This window comes from Mobula birostris, chromosome 23, assembly GCF_030028105.1.
Source record: "Mobula birostris isolate sMobBir1 chromosome 23, sMobBir1.hap1, whole genome shotgun sequence".
NCBI classification, from domain to species: domain Eukaryota; kingdom Metazoa; phylum Chordata; class Chondrichthyes; order Myliobatiformes; family Myliobatidae; genus Mobula; species Mobula birostris.
In genome coordinates, this window is record NC_092392.1 from 3,222,908 (window position 1) to 3,235,114 (window position 12,207).

General features: G+C 41.6%; 1 protein-coding gene across 7 annotated transcripts in view; it reads right to left on the reverse strand.

The window, feature by feature from the left end:
- The window catches only part of plxna4 (plexin A4), an 811,940-nt gene that overhangs the window by 644,833 nt on the left and 154,900 nt on the right, over positions 1 to 12,207 (reverse strand). The window lies entirely within an intron of this gene.

A 12,207-nucleotide genomic window follows, 5' to 3' on the forward strand; every position in this document is an offset into this window, starting at 1 on the left:
GGTGGAGGAACTCAGCAGGCCAGGCAGCATATATAGAAAGGAGTAAACAGTTGATGTTTCAGGTGGAGACTTTTCATCAGGTTCGGCCTAAAATGTCAACTGTTTACTCTTATCTATAGATGCTGCCTGGCCTGCTGAGTTCTTCCAGCATTTTGTGTGTGTTGCTTGGATTTCCAGCATCTGCAAATTTTCTCTTGTAAGAGAAAGTAGTTTTGCTTCTTAGCAACCGCCTTTCAAATTGTTTGGGAAGGGGAAAGAAGTGTGGCTTGCGGCTGGTGGAGTTGTTTTTGGGAGAGAAGCAGAGGGTGAATTTGAGGGAGGAGTATGAGAAGTGGTGGGAATGTGTATAATTGCACCTGGTTCAATAACCTTGCTTCCTCTCTGGTCAAAGGAGATGGACCGGGTAAACGGAATCTGAAAATCATACAGCAATGAAGGAGTCACAATCAGGTTTAATATCACCAGCACAGGTTGTGAAATGTGTTGTCTTTGTGGCAGCAGTACAATGCAATACATAATAACAGAGAAAACATGTGAATTACAGTAAGTATATATATATTAAATAGCAAAATTAAATAAGTGGTGTAAAAAAAAAGCACATCAGCTCTTTAGAAAAACTATCCAAATAGTCTAATTTCTGCTAGTCTTTTCCACTATCCTGTTGGCTTTCCATCTGTAATCATTATTCATCCAACTCCCTTTGCATGGTTACTCTTGAATCAGTCTCCACCATCTGAACATTACAGATGCAACGTGTTGCTTAAAAATTCCTATTCTGTTCCTCTGGGTTTTTTGTGAAATTCCTGAAACTTATTCCATGGTAGCCAACCCATGTACTGCAAACATCACATCCACTTTTTTCAAAATTTCAAACTAAATTCATTATCAAAATACACAAGTATCATCTGAGATTAATTTTCTTGCAGGCATTCACAGTAGATACAAAAAATACAACAGAATCAATGAAAAACTACAGACAAAGACTGACAGGCAACCAGTGTGCAAAAGACACGTTTCAAACACAAAAAAACACAAGTAATGACTAAGTAAATAAACATAAACAAATAAATAAACAATACTGAGAACCTGAGTTGTCGAGTTCTTGAGGTGAGTCCATAGGTTGTGAAATCAGCTGATGGTGGAAATGGGTGAAGTTATCCACACTGGTTCAGGAGCCTGATGGTTGAAGGATAATGACTGTTCCTGAACCTGGTGGGGTGGGACCGCAGGCTCCTGCCCCTCCTTCCCGATGGCAGCAGTGAGAAGAGAGCATGGCCTGAACGGTGGCTGTTCTTCATAATGGATGCTGCTTTCTTCTGGCAGTGCTCAATGGTTGGAGGGGTGGAGTGGGAGCTTTTCCTGTGATGGACTGGGCTGTATCCACTGTTCCCTCTACACTGTGTGGGTGCCTGACCACCTAGTAACTGAAATGCTCCTACGCATATAGGCTCTGCTGCTGCACAGCTGGAATTTTCTTTTATACATTAAAGCACGGCACAGTTTTCAGGAGGTGTAAAAATTTCCTGCTCAGGGCAATGATCGGTCTGTACAGCTGTAAAAAAAATCAAGGGAATGTTGGCTGCATCCATCACTTTTTGTCGGCTTTTCTGTTCTTGGGCATTGGTGTTTTATCACACTCCTTTGCAGTTTGAACACCTCTGTCAAATCTCCTCTTAACCTTCCCCACTCAAGAGTGAAATCTAAGATTTTTCAGCCTCCCCAACTCATAGAGAAACTATTTGCAAAAATAATGTTACATTGCCTCTGCAATGGGCCAGTCAAAGTGCAGAATTTAAAACTGGGAGGGAAAAGAACAGATGGACACTGGCAGCATCAGGTGAAAAATGACGTGATAGGCCAGGGTGAAGCATAAACCAGCACAGACCACCTGGGACTGCTTTACACCCGGATTTGCCTTCATTTCAGCGGGTCCTAAAGGCATTGCACATATTTGTTTTTTGGTTCAAATGCAGAGAAATGCATGTGCACCTGGTGTCAATTACCTAGACATTTCACCAAAACTTCACCTTGAATCTTTAGTGTCAACAAGAGAGTCGGGCTCTTTGTTCCCATTAAACTTTAATTGGCACTTGGGTGCTGGTGACAGCAGTTCTGTGCTTTGGTACCACAGACGGGCAAAGTTCCAGCTCCCCCGCAGAGCCTGAATAGGGTTGAAATGTCTAATATTAAAGCGCGTAAATTTTAGGTGGCGGGGGGGATCTGAATCAGTTTATTGGTTTACTATTACCGGCACATGTTGTGAAATTTGTTGCAGCAGTACATTACAATACATAAAAATAGAAAAAAATATAATTTACAGTAAGATATACATGTAAAACTGAATTAAGTAAGTAATGCAAAAAGAGAGCAAAAAATAGTGAGTTAGTGTTCTTGGGCTCATTGTCCATTGAGAAATCTGATGTTGGAGAGGAATAATTTGTTCCAAAAACATTGTGTGCGTGTCTCTTGGCTCCTGTACCTGCTCCTTGATAGTAACAATGAGAAGAGGCCATGAACTGGGTGATGGTGGTCTTTTAATGATGTATGCTGCCTTTTTAAGGCATCACTTTTTGAAGATGTCCTCGATGCTGGGGAGGCTAGTACCCGTGATGGAGCTGGCTGAGACTGCGACTGTCTTGTCCTGTGCAGTGAGCCATTCATACCAGACAGTGACGCAACCAGTTAGAATGTTCTCCATGGTACACCTGTAGAAATTTGTGAGTTTCTTTGGTGACATACCAAATCTCCCCAAATATAGCCACTGCCGTGCCGTCTTTGGAATTGCATCAGTATGTTGGACCCAGAGCAGATCTTCAGAGATGTTGACTCCCAGGAACTTGGAACCGCTCAGCCTTTCCACTGCTGATCCCCCATGAAATCCACAAAAAGAGGTGCTTAAGAGGTTCTTAGTCACAAGGGAGAAGGACACAATCCTTAAAGGAGTAAGGCCCTAAAACAACAACTTTGTGCATAACTAGCATCTACGAAAACAAAAACTTGTTCAACACCAGACTATCTATGAATTGTATTTAAATTTAGTGATGAGAAGCTTCCAATTTTCTCCAAGTGCAATGTAAGAGCCATCGGCCTCTCTCTCAATCTGTCTATTTCATTACAATAATCACACATCAGGTCAATTTAAAGCTTCTGTCATGCTGAATATACTCCTGTCTACAAGCAATCACTTGCTGGTTTGATGTGCTGCCCAATTAAGACGAAGAACAGACAATTTCTTTTTTCACTCTGATGGTTTTGAGTTTTCGATATTTTTCCTTAACGGGGAGCGGAAGCCGAGACTTTGAATAGTTTTAAGACTAGGGAGAAAGACACGCATCAGAACTGAGAGGGAACGAATGGCAGTTTATCCTGCAAGGCAAAGCTGTAGGACTGAAGATGGTCAGAGATAGGTGGAACCAGATCGTGCAAGACTGATTTGGGGGCACTTGGGTACCTTACAACTCATTGGTTTGAATGTTGAATTTTCTTATTTCAGGTAACCTCACCCTGGTGTTCTTCTCCCACATTCACCTGACCCACCAAGTTTTGTTCTCCATTTGCTCATCTCCTCCACTCCCTCCCCCAACCCATTTCCATCTGCCTATCACCTCCTCCTCATTCTGGTTCTCTATGCACTTGTACATAATGGGAATCTTTCCTGTTCCATCCCAGTCCTGGTGCAGGGTCTCAACCCGCAATGCTAATTTACATCTTTTGTTTCCACAGATGCTGCTAGACCTGCTGAGCCTCCAGCATTCTGTTGTCCATTCTAGACAGACTGCTGATAAACAAGGGCCGAAACAGGGTTGGTGGGAATGCAGCACTAAGATTCACCATGACCTTGATGCACCCAAGAGAGCATTCTGAGCACAAGTGAGAAAGAATAATTTGCAGGGGTACAGGGAATATAGGAGGGTGGGTGATGAGGCTGAACCGGTTGGTTTAATTCTATAAGGACCAGCATTGGAGTGATGGACTGAAGGGTCTCCTTCTGTGTTGCTGTAGGAGTATGACATTAATTCCTCAGGTCAGCATCCAAAGACACTCTAATGTGCTATTTCTGGGGTCTCGCTGTGCACAACTTGACATCAATGCTTCAACTAGACAGCAGGGAAATGTACTTCAGAAGTATTTTGCTGGCTGTAAGACAATTTGGCTGTTGCACTGTCTCATCTCTTATAAAATAAGTGATAAGGTAGAAATAAATCTTCCCCTGTTTAAGCCAGGAAGTCCCTACAAATGGTGGTACAGCTAGCATTTAAGTTGTGTGCAATGTGCTACCAGTTCAGTGGTCATTTATAAACTCTCCTGCATTTTCAAATAATCTGTTTTCAGTGTCCAGCTTTTCCATCACGGACCTCATTAATAGGATCTCTTATTCCCAATGTCTATATAAATATGATGCAGTACTGCTACATCAGACTACCCAGAGGCAGGGAGTAGTGTTGATGTATGTGCTTGCAACAACAGAATTAACTACCATGATGACTTTAGCAAAGCAGTCTGTCCTTTCAAAAGTTGAATGTTCATCAATTGTACTTCTTCACAATGGCTTCACACAGTTTATTAAAGTTCAAAGTAAATTTATTATCAAAGTACGTATACATCACCATATACAACCCTGAGATTCATTTTCTTGCAGGCATACTCAATAAATCCAATAACCGTAATAGAATCAATGAAAGATCTCACAAACTTAGGTGCACAACCAGTGTGTAAAAGGCAACAAACTGAGCAAATAGAAAAGAAATAAATAATGTCAAAAAATAAATAAGCAATACGTATCGAGAACATGAGATGAAGAGTTTTTGAAAGTGAGTCCATAGCTTATGGGTATGTTTCAGCGATGGGGCAAGTGAAGTTGAATGAAGTTATCCTTTGGTTCAAGAGCCTGATGATTGAGGGATAATAATTGTTCCTGAACCTGGTGGTATGAGTCTTGAGACACTTGTACCTTCTTCCTCATGGAAGAGAGCATGTCCTGGGTGGTGGGGGATTTTAAGTAATATTTTTAATAATCTATGCATTCTCAAGGTTATCACACTTTGCTGGTTGCTTCCAGATCTGTACTGTTTAAGATTCAAGACTGGTTAGTGTCATTTCAAGTACACAAGTGAAAAGGAGAAACCAAAGCAACAAAAGAAGGAACACAATACTATAAGGTAATGAACAGAATAATTAAAAAAACAATAAATATAAAACATAAGATAGCTTATATACATAGATTAATTGTATGCCTTGAAGTGATGCTGGGCACCTGGAGCATCCGTATGTAAGGTGACTCTGATAGGAAATGATAAAGTAGTGGTGGGTTAGTGGGTGGAGGTGTTGAGCAGCCTTACTGATTGGGGAAGTAACTCTTCTTGAGTCATACCCTCCGTATACCCTCCTTTCCACAGTATTCCACCCTTTGGCTTTTCTCATTCAGCCCCTATCAGGAGCAGAGCACCAATACATCATTAAGGATACCCACCACCCAGGACGTATATTGATGAAATCATGATGAAAGCACGCCAGCACTCTACTTCATTAGGTGTTTGAGGAGATTAGGTACTTTACCAAAGACTAGCAAATTTCTACGGATATACATTAGAGATCTGGTTGCATCACTACCCTCTATGGAGGTTTCAAGGCACAGAATCATAAGAGGCTTCAGTAGGCCGAGACACAGTTAGATCCATCACTGGCACAAGGCTCCCTGCCATCGAGGACAACTTCGAAAGGTGGCACGTGGCATCCATCATTAAGCACTCTCACCATTCGGAACATGCCCTCTCCTCATTGCTGCTGTCAGAGAGGAGGCACAGTAGGCTGAAGACCCACACTCAATGTTTAGGAACAGCTTCTTCCCCTTCGCCATCAGAATTCTCAATGGACAATCAACCCATGAACACTATCTCACTATTTTTGCACTCTTTTAGCACTATATAGTTAATTTGATTGTTAAATATATACTTCACAAGCTGCTCCTCCTCCACCTATCCACTCTCACTCCTAATCATACTTCATTTGAAGCATCAACTCGCTACCTCTTTCCGGGGTGCTATCCAATCAGTAACACACTGTCCTTCCAGCATTTTTTCAATTTATTTGTAAGCATTTCAAATTCCTCAACATTAAAATATCTATACAAACTTGCACGTCTCAACTGGCATTTACTTGTCCCATGCCTATCACACCAGTATTGGGCAGGACATAAACACAAGCGGTTCTGCAGATGCTGGGGAAGCTTGAGCAGGTCACACAAAATGCCGGAGGAACTCAGCAAGTCAGGCAGCATCAATGGAGGTGAATAAACAGTTGACATTTCGAGCCAAGATCTTTCACTAGGATTGGAAAGGAAGGGGGAAGAAGCCAGAATAAGAAGGTGGGGGGAGGGGAAGGAGGACAAGCTGGCAGGTGAGAAGGATAGGTAGGTGGGGGGGGAATGAAGTAAGAAGCTGGGAAGTGATAGGTGGAAGAGTTAAGTAGCTGAAGAAGGAGGAATCTGATAGGAGGGAACAGCAGACCATGTTTTGTTTCATACAACCATGCTTTGAAGGAGCCAAGTGGATATGAACTTTATTGACAGCTGCACTTTAAAAGTTCTTGTTCACAGACAAAGGTTGAAGTTAGCCTTGGTGGAAGCCACAGCTGGATTCCTTGTCAAATGCAAGAACATCTTTAGATCCAGAGCAGCCTGCTGGGTGTCACATTGAGGAAATGATGTGGACTTATGAGAGATTGCAAACAGTTTTGGCCACGGGCCTAGCCGAGAGGTAATTGGGCTTGTGGGTATAAAACAGCAAGCTGTGCGAACCAGTCAGGAAGGAAACTTTGCTCAGTGGCAAATCAGAGAGCTAGGCTCTGGTCACCACCAAACCGACCAAACTTTTAGTGTTGTCAACATACAAGTATTGTTGCTACCATCACTTAAACTGTTCACATGAAACAATTTGTAACAGGATTAAAAATTCAAGACCATAGTAAAAGGATGGATTGTGCATGCTGCTAGGGAATTCAAGGACTGTGAAATCACATAATCAGATTTTCACTTGTAATCTCTTAATTTAGTAAGGAAAAGCTCCTGTAGTCTGTGATTTAGCATATAATTTTAATTCTGTACTGTATTTCTGCAGTGACTTTTCAGCACTTCATTTGATCATTTTCAGTTTTCTTGTCTCGAGTCGCCTATTATAGGGGTCTGAATCCTGAAACCTGTTGTATTGGTTGGTAACTGTATGTTGTAAGACTGGCCCAAGGCACTCAAATCAGCTCTGGGGCACTAATAACTACATCTGGGACTGGGAGGGGAGCCAACCCAAGCCGTGGACTGCTGGGCCCATTGGCTGCTACACAGGCTGCATGAGTCACCCAGCTCTTTGGAACTTGCTCCAGTCTGTTATCTTTTGTGTGCACTACAGAATAGGGGAAAAGACAATTAAAGGGTTGTGGAAGCCAATCTACTATAGAAAGAACACACACAAAATGCTGGAGAAATTCAGCAAGACAGGCAGCAGCTATGGAAATGAACAAACAGTCAACATTTCGGGCCCTGATAAAGGGTCTCAGCCTGAAACAGCGATGGTGTACTTTTTTCCATAGATGCTACCTGGCCTGCTGAGTTCCTCCAGCATTTTGAATGCATTACTTTGATTTCCAGCATCTGCAGATTTTCTCTTGTTTTTGATTCGTCTACCATAGAAAGGTGCATTTTGCTCACTGAGACCTCATTCGGGAAAATCTCATCATAACCAAATAAGTCTTTTATATATGTCTAATGAAAAACTATTCAAGATCCCAATGGAATGGTACAAATGAAGTCATGCGCCTGTTTGACGTTGGATTTTGTGGAATCCTTACTTTCGAAAAAAGATCATTGCCACAGTATTAATGGATTGTGAAATTGTTCTAGACTAGCTAATAAAAAAACACTACCACATTAATCATAATGAGAGCCAAATTTATCAGACACTCTGGCTCAATTTTACTTGGTGGTTTCAGCAATTTCTGCACACTATTATTTAGGGAAAAGTTCAAGTGAAGTCTGTCGTTTCTTAAAGGCACTCTATCAGCTCTGCCAAATAAAATCTCCCAGTCTTAGTACTGAAAGCTCTGACTGCTGCCCAGAACAGGGTCAGTGGGAAGGAGATTCCTTTTGGACTAACTGGTCTATGTTCACAACAGCCTCCTCTAGGCCCCTCTTCCATCACCCAATGAGACTCCCCATTCACTCCATCATATGTTGTCCACCTTTTTAAAAGCTTTCCACGCTATTCATCTCAACTGCTGCCCCATTCACATCACTCTTGACAAATAAATCTCCTTTGAATTCAATACCAGATTAATTAGTGACTATCTGAAGATTTATGGTTTATGGATTTCTTAAGAAATCAAGTAACCAACCATTTGCTGCACTTTGGTCTTTCTACAATTATTCTCCCAGGACCTAGTGTGGGTGGCAGTGTCTGCAACATTCCTCTGTCAAATTCAATACTAAAAAGATTGGCTCTAGTAATAACTGAAGTGCCGCCAGGACATACCGTCTAAGACAGCATTAAAATCCTCTCCCACAGTTGGATTTTTGACACATTGGATGTATGACAGTCTTTGTAGTGTGGGGTTTTATCATGAATTCTATTGTGTCTCTTTGTTTTGTGGCTGCCTGCAAGAAGACAAATCTCACGGTTGTATATGGCACACTTTGTCCGATAATGAACTTTGAAGCTGCATGACCCACTGACTTCTTGCAGCAGATTGGTTTTTGTTCCAGATTCTAGAACCGACAGTTTTGTGTCTCCATAAAATACAGCCTCACCCTGCACCTTGGCTACTCCAATGTATTGCAAGGAAATTCTTCTTAAGCACTCTCTCAGGATCAAAGATAATTTATTTTCACTTTGGTTTTGTGGCTGGTGAGGCCAATGCAGGAATTGCAGGATCTACCATGAATAAGGCCAGAGATGTTTACCAAGACAGCTGGATGCTCAGTTTGGGAGGTGGTTTACTCCCACCACATGGATAATGTTCTCATCAATATCTCCAATATTCCTTCTTCATTTTCAATAACCAGGAATCACTGAGAATGTTACATTTTCCAAGGAAGCATTAAGTCAGAGTACACTTATTATGAAAGAATGCATATTTTAACCATATGCTACCTTGAGATTCAGTTTCCTGCAGGCTTTTTCAAGAAAATGAAGAAATACACAGAATTTTGAAAACTGTAATTTAACAAACAGCCAATGTGCAAAAGACAAATTGTGCAAATAAATAATACTGAGAACATGAGTTGTTGAGTCCTTGAAAATGGGTCTGTACGATGTGGAATCAGTTCAATATTGAGCTGAGTACCAGATCAGGATCCTGATCCTGGAGGATAGAAACTGTTCCTGAAACTGGTGGTGTGGGACCTAAGACTTCTGTACTTTCTGGTGTAGCAGTGAGAAGAGGGCATGGTCTTGGATGGTGGGGGGTCTTTGACGATGGATGCTGCTTTCTCGTGGCAGCGCTCCTTGTAAATATACTCAATGGTAGTGAGGGCTTTGCTGGTGATGGACTGAGCTGTATCCTCTACTTCTAAAGCTTTTTCTGTTCCTGGGCATTAGTGTTTCCGTACCCTGCCGTGACTCAACCAGTTAGGATACTCTCCACTGTGCACCCATAGATGTTCATCAAAGTTTTGGTGACATGACACAAATTTCTAAGAAGGAAGAGGTGCCACCATCCCTTCTATGTGATAACACCTAAGTGTTAATCCCAAGACAGATCACCTGATATGTTGACGCTAATAAATTTGAAGCTATTGACCTTCTCCATCCTGTTCCCTTAATAAGCACTGGCTCATGGACATCTAACTTCATAGTCCTATATTCAATAATTAACCCTTTGGGTTTTCTGACATTGGGTGGGAGGCTGTTGTGACACAACTCAACCAGATTTTCAATCTTCCTATATGCCGATTTACCTGTGTATGGCACATATCCCTCATAACTCATCTTATCTATGTACTAGCCAAATACTTGTAAATCTTATTATTGCACAATGCTCAATCACTTCCTTTGTCACCTCACTCCAGATACATACCATGCTTTGCATGAAGTTGCCCCCTATGCCCCTTTTAAATCTTTCACCTCTCAAAGTTTAAAAAAATTATCAAAGTACTGTACATGTAAGTCACCATATACAACACAGATTCATTTTCTTGTGGACATTCACAGTAAATACAAAGAACAACAAAAAAAAACAAGCAAAATAATAAAAATAAAAAAAGCAATAAATATCGAGAACATAAGAAGAGTCCTTGAAAGTGAGTTCATGTGTTGCTGAACCAGTATATCTCCAGTCTCTAGCTCCCCTTCCCTAGGGAGAATTCTGAGAGCATTTACCCTATCCATGCCCTTCATGATCTTATAACAAAGCCATGAGGGGCATAAAGTTAGAATACAAAAGCAAGGATATAATGTTGAGACTTTATAAGGCATTGGTCAAACCGCATTTGGAGTATTATGAGCAATTTTGGGCCCCTTATCTAAAAGATGTGCTGGCTTTGGAGAGGGTCCAGAGAAGGTAAACATGAATTATCCCAGGAATGAAAGGGTTAACATATGAGGAGTATTTGATGGCTCTGGGCCTGTACTCTCTCAAGTGTAGAAGAATGAGTGGGGGATCTAATTGAAAACTATCAAATATTCAAAAGCCTAGATAGAGTGGATGTGAAGAGGTTGGAGGAATTTCTTTAGCCAGAGGGTGGTGAATCCTTGGAAGTCATTGGAAGCATATCTGTGGAAGTATAATTAAAGTCGAAGTTGATAGGTTCTCAATTAGAAAGGGCGTCAAAAGTTTACGGGGAGAAGCAAGGAGAATGGGGTTGAGCATGAAAATAAATCAGCCATGACGAACAGTGGAACAGACTTAATGGGCCAAATGGCCTAATTCTTCTCCTATGTTTTATGGTCTAAAGTCGTTAGCCATAGAGAGGCACAGTCACTGGCCACTTTATTAGCGATCTCATGTAGCCAATTAGGGGGGCACTAAGTGTATATTTGTGGTTGTAGATCTATTCACTTCAAAGTTCAACAAGTTGTGCATTGGGAGATGTGCTCTTCTGCACATCACTGTTGTAAAGCTTGATGATTTGGGTTATTGTTGACTTCCTGTCAGCTTGAACCAGTCTGGCCTCCCTCATTAACAAGGCATTTTTGCCCACAGAACTGCTGCTCACTGAATATATTCTGTTTCACACACCATCCTCTGTAAACTCTAGAGACTGCTGTGCATGAAAATCACAGGAGATCAGTTGCTGAGGTACTCTGATCGCCCTGTCAGGCACCAACAATCATTCCACGATCAAAATCACTTAGGTCACCTTTTGTCCCCTTTCTGATGTTTGGTCTGAACAACAACTGAACCTCTTGACCATGTCTGTATACTTCTATGGATTGAGTTGCTGCCACATAATTGGCTGATTAAATATTTGCATTAATGAGCAGGTGTACCTAATAAAGTGTCCGCTCATTGTAGCGCCCTCCCTCCGGTCAGTACTGATGAAACTGGTTTCAAGTAGGTCCCTCCCTCAGCATGGTTTACATTGCCTCTCTAACTGCAGGTTGGTTGCTGTGCAATCCTGCAGCACAACCATGACAACGCTTCCAGAACATACAATTCAAGCGTGTTTATGCTTCGAGAGTTATGCAAGGACATTGGGCTGTGGTTGTGAAGGAAAAAAATAATGCAGGCAGAGAAAGTGACCCTCAAAACAGTGTCTGAAATCCAGAATCAAAGGAAAAAGAGAGGAGAAAAAACAGAGTTTCTAGTAATCTGTGATGATGCAGCTCAGATACACTGCCCTCAGGCAGAGAAGAACAAGGGATAGTCTGATAACAATCTTCACAGCTACAGAGAGTACAATATGGTAAACAGTAGCCCCAGGTCTATAGCAGGAACAAATGAGAGATATATCACTGAAAGAAAAGGGAGGTGTAAGAAATACCTTAACACAGAAATTGGGTAGTGTGAAGTCTGCTGCTACAGACAGACAGAAGCAGAGCCCATAAATTATTCTGAAAGGGAATTAGACAGTTGCTTTGGAACAGGACTATTAAAGGGATGGAGGCACGTAGGAGAAGGGGATGAGAACAGGAGCTTGAGCAGAGAATGCACCAGCAAACGCTTAACGGATCAAATAAGGTAACAGTTGGTGATTCTTTGAGAAACAGTAAGTTAAACCCC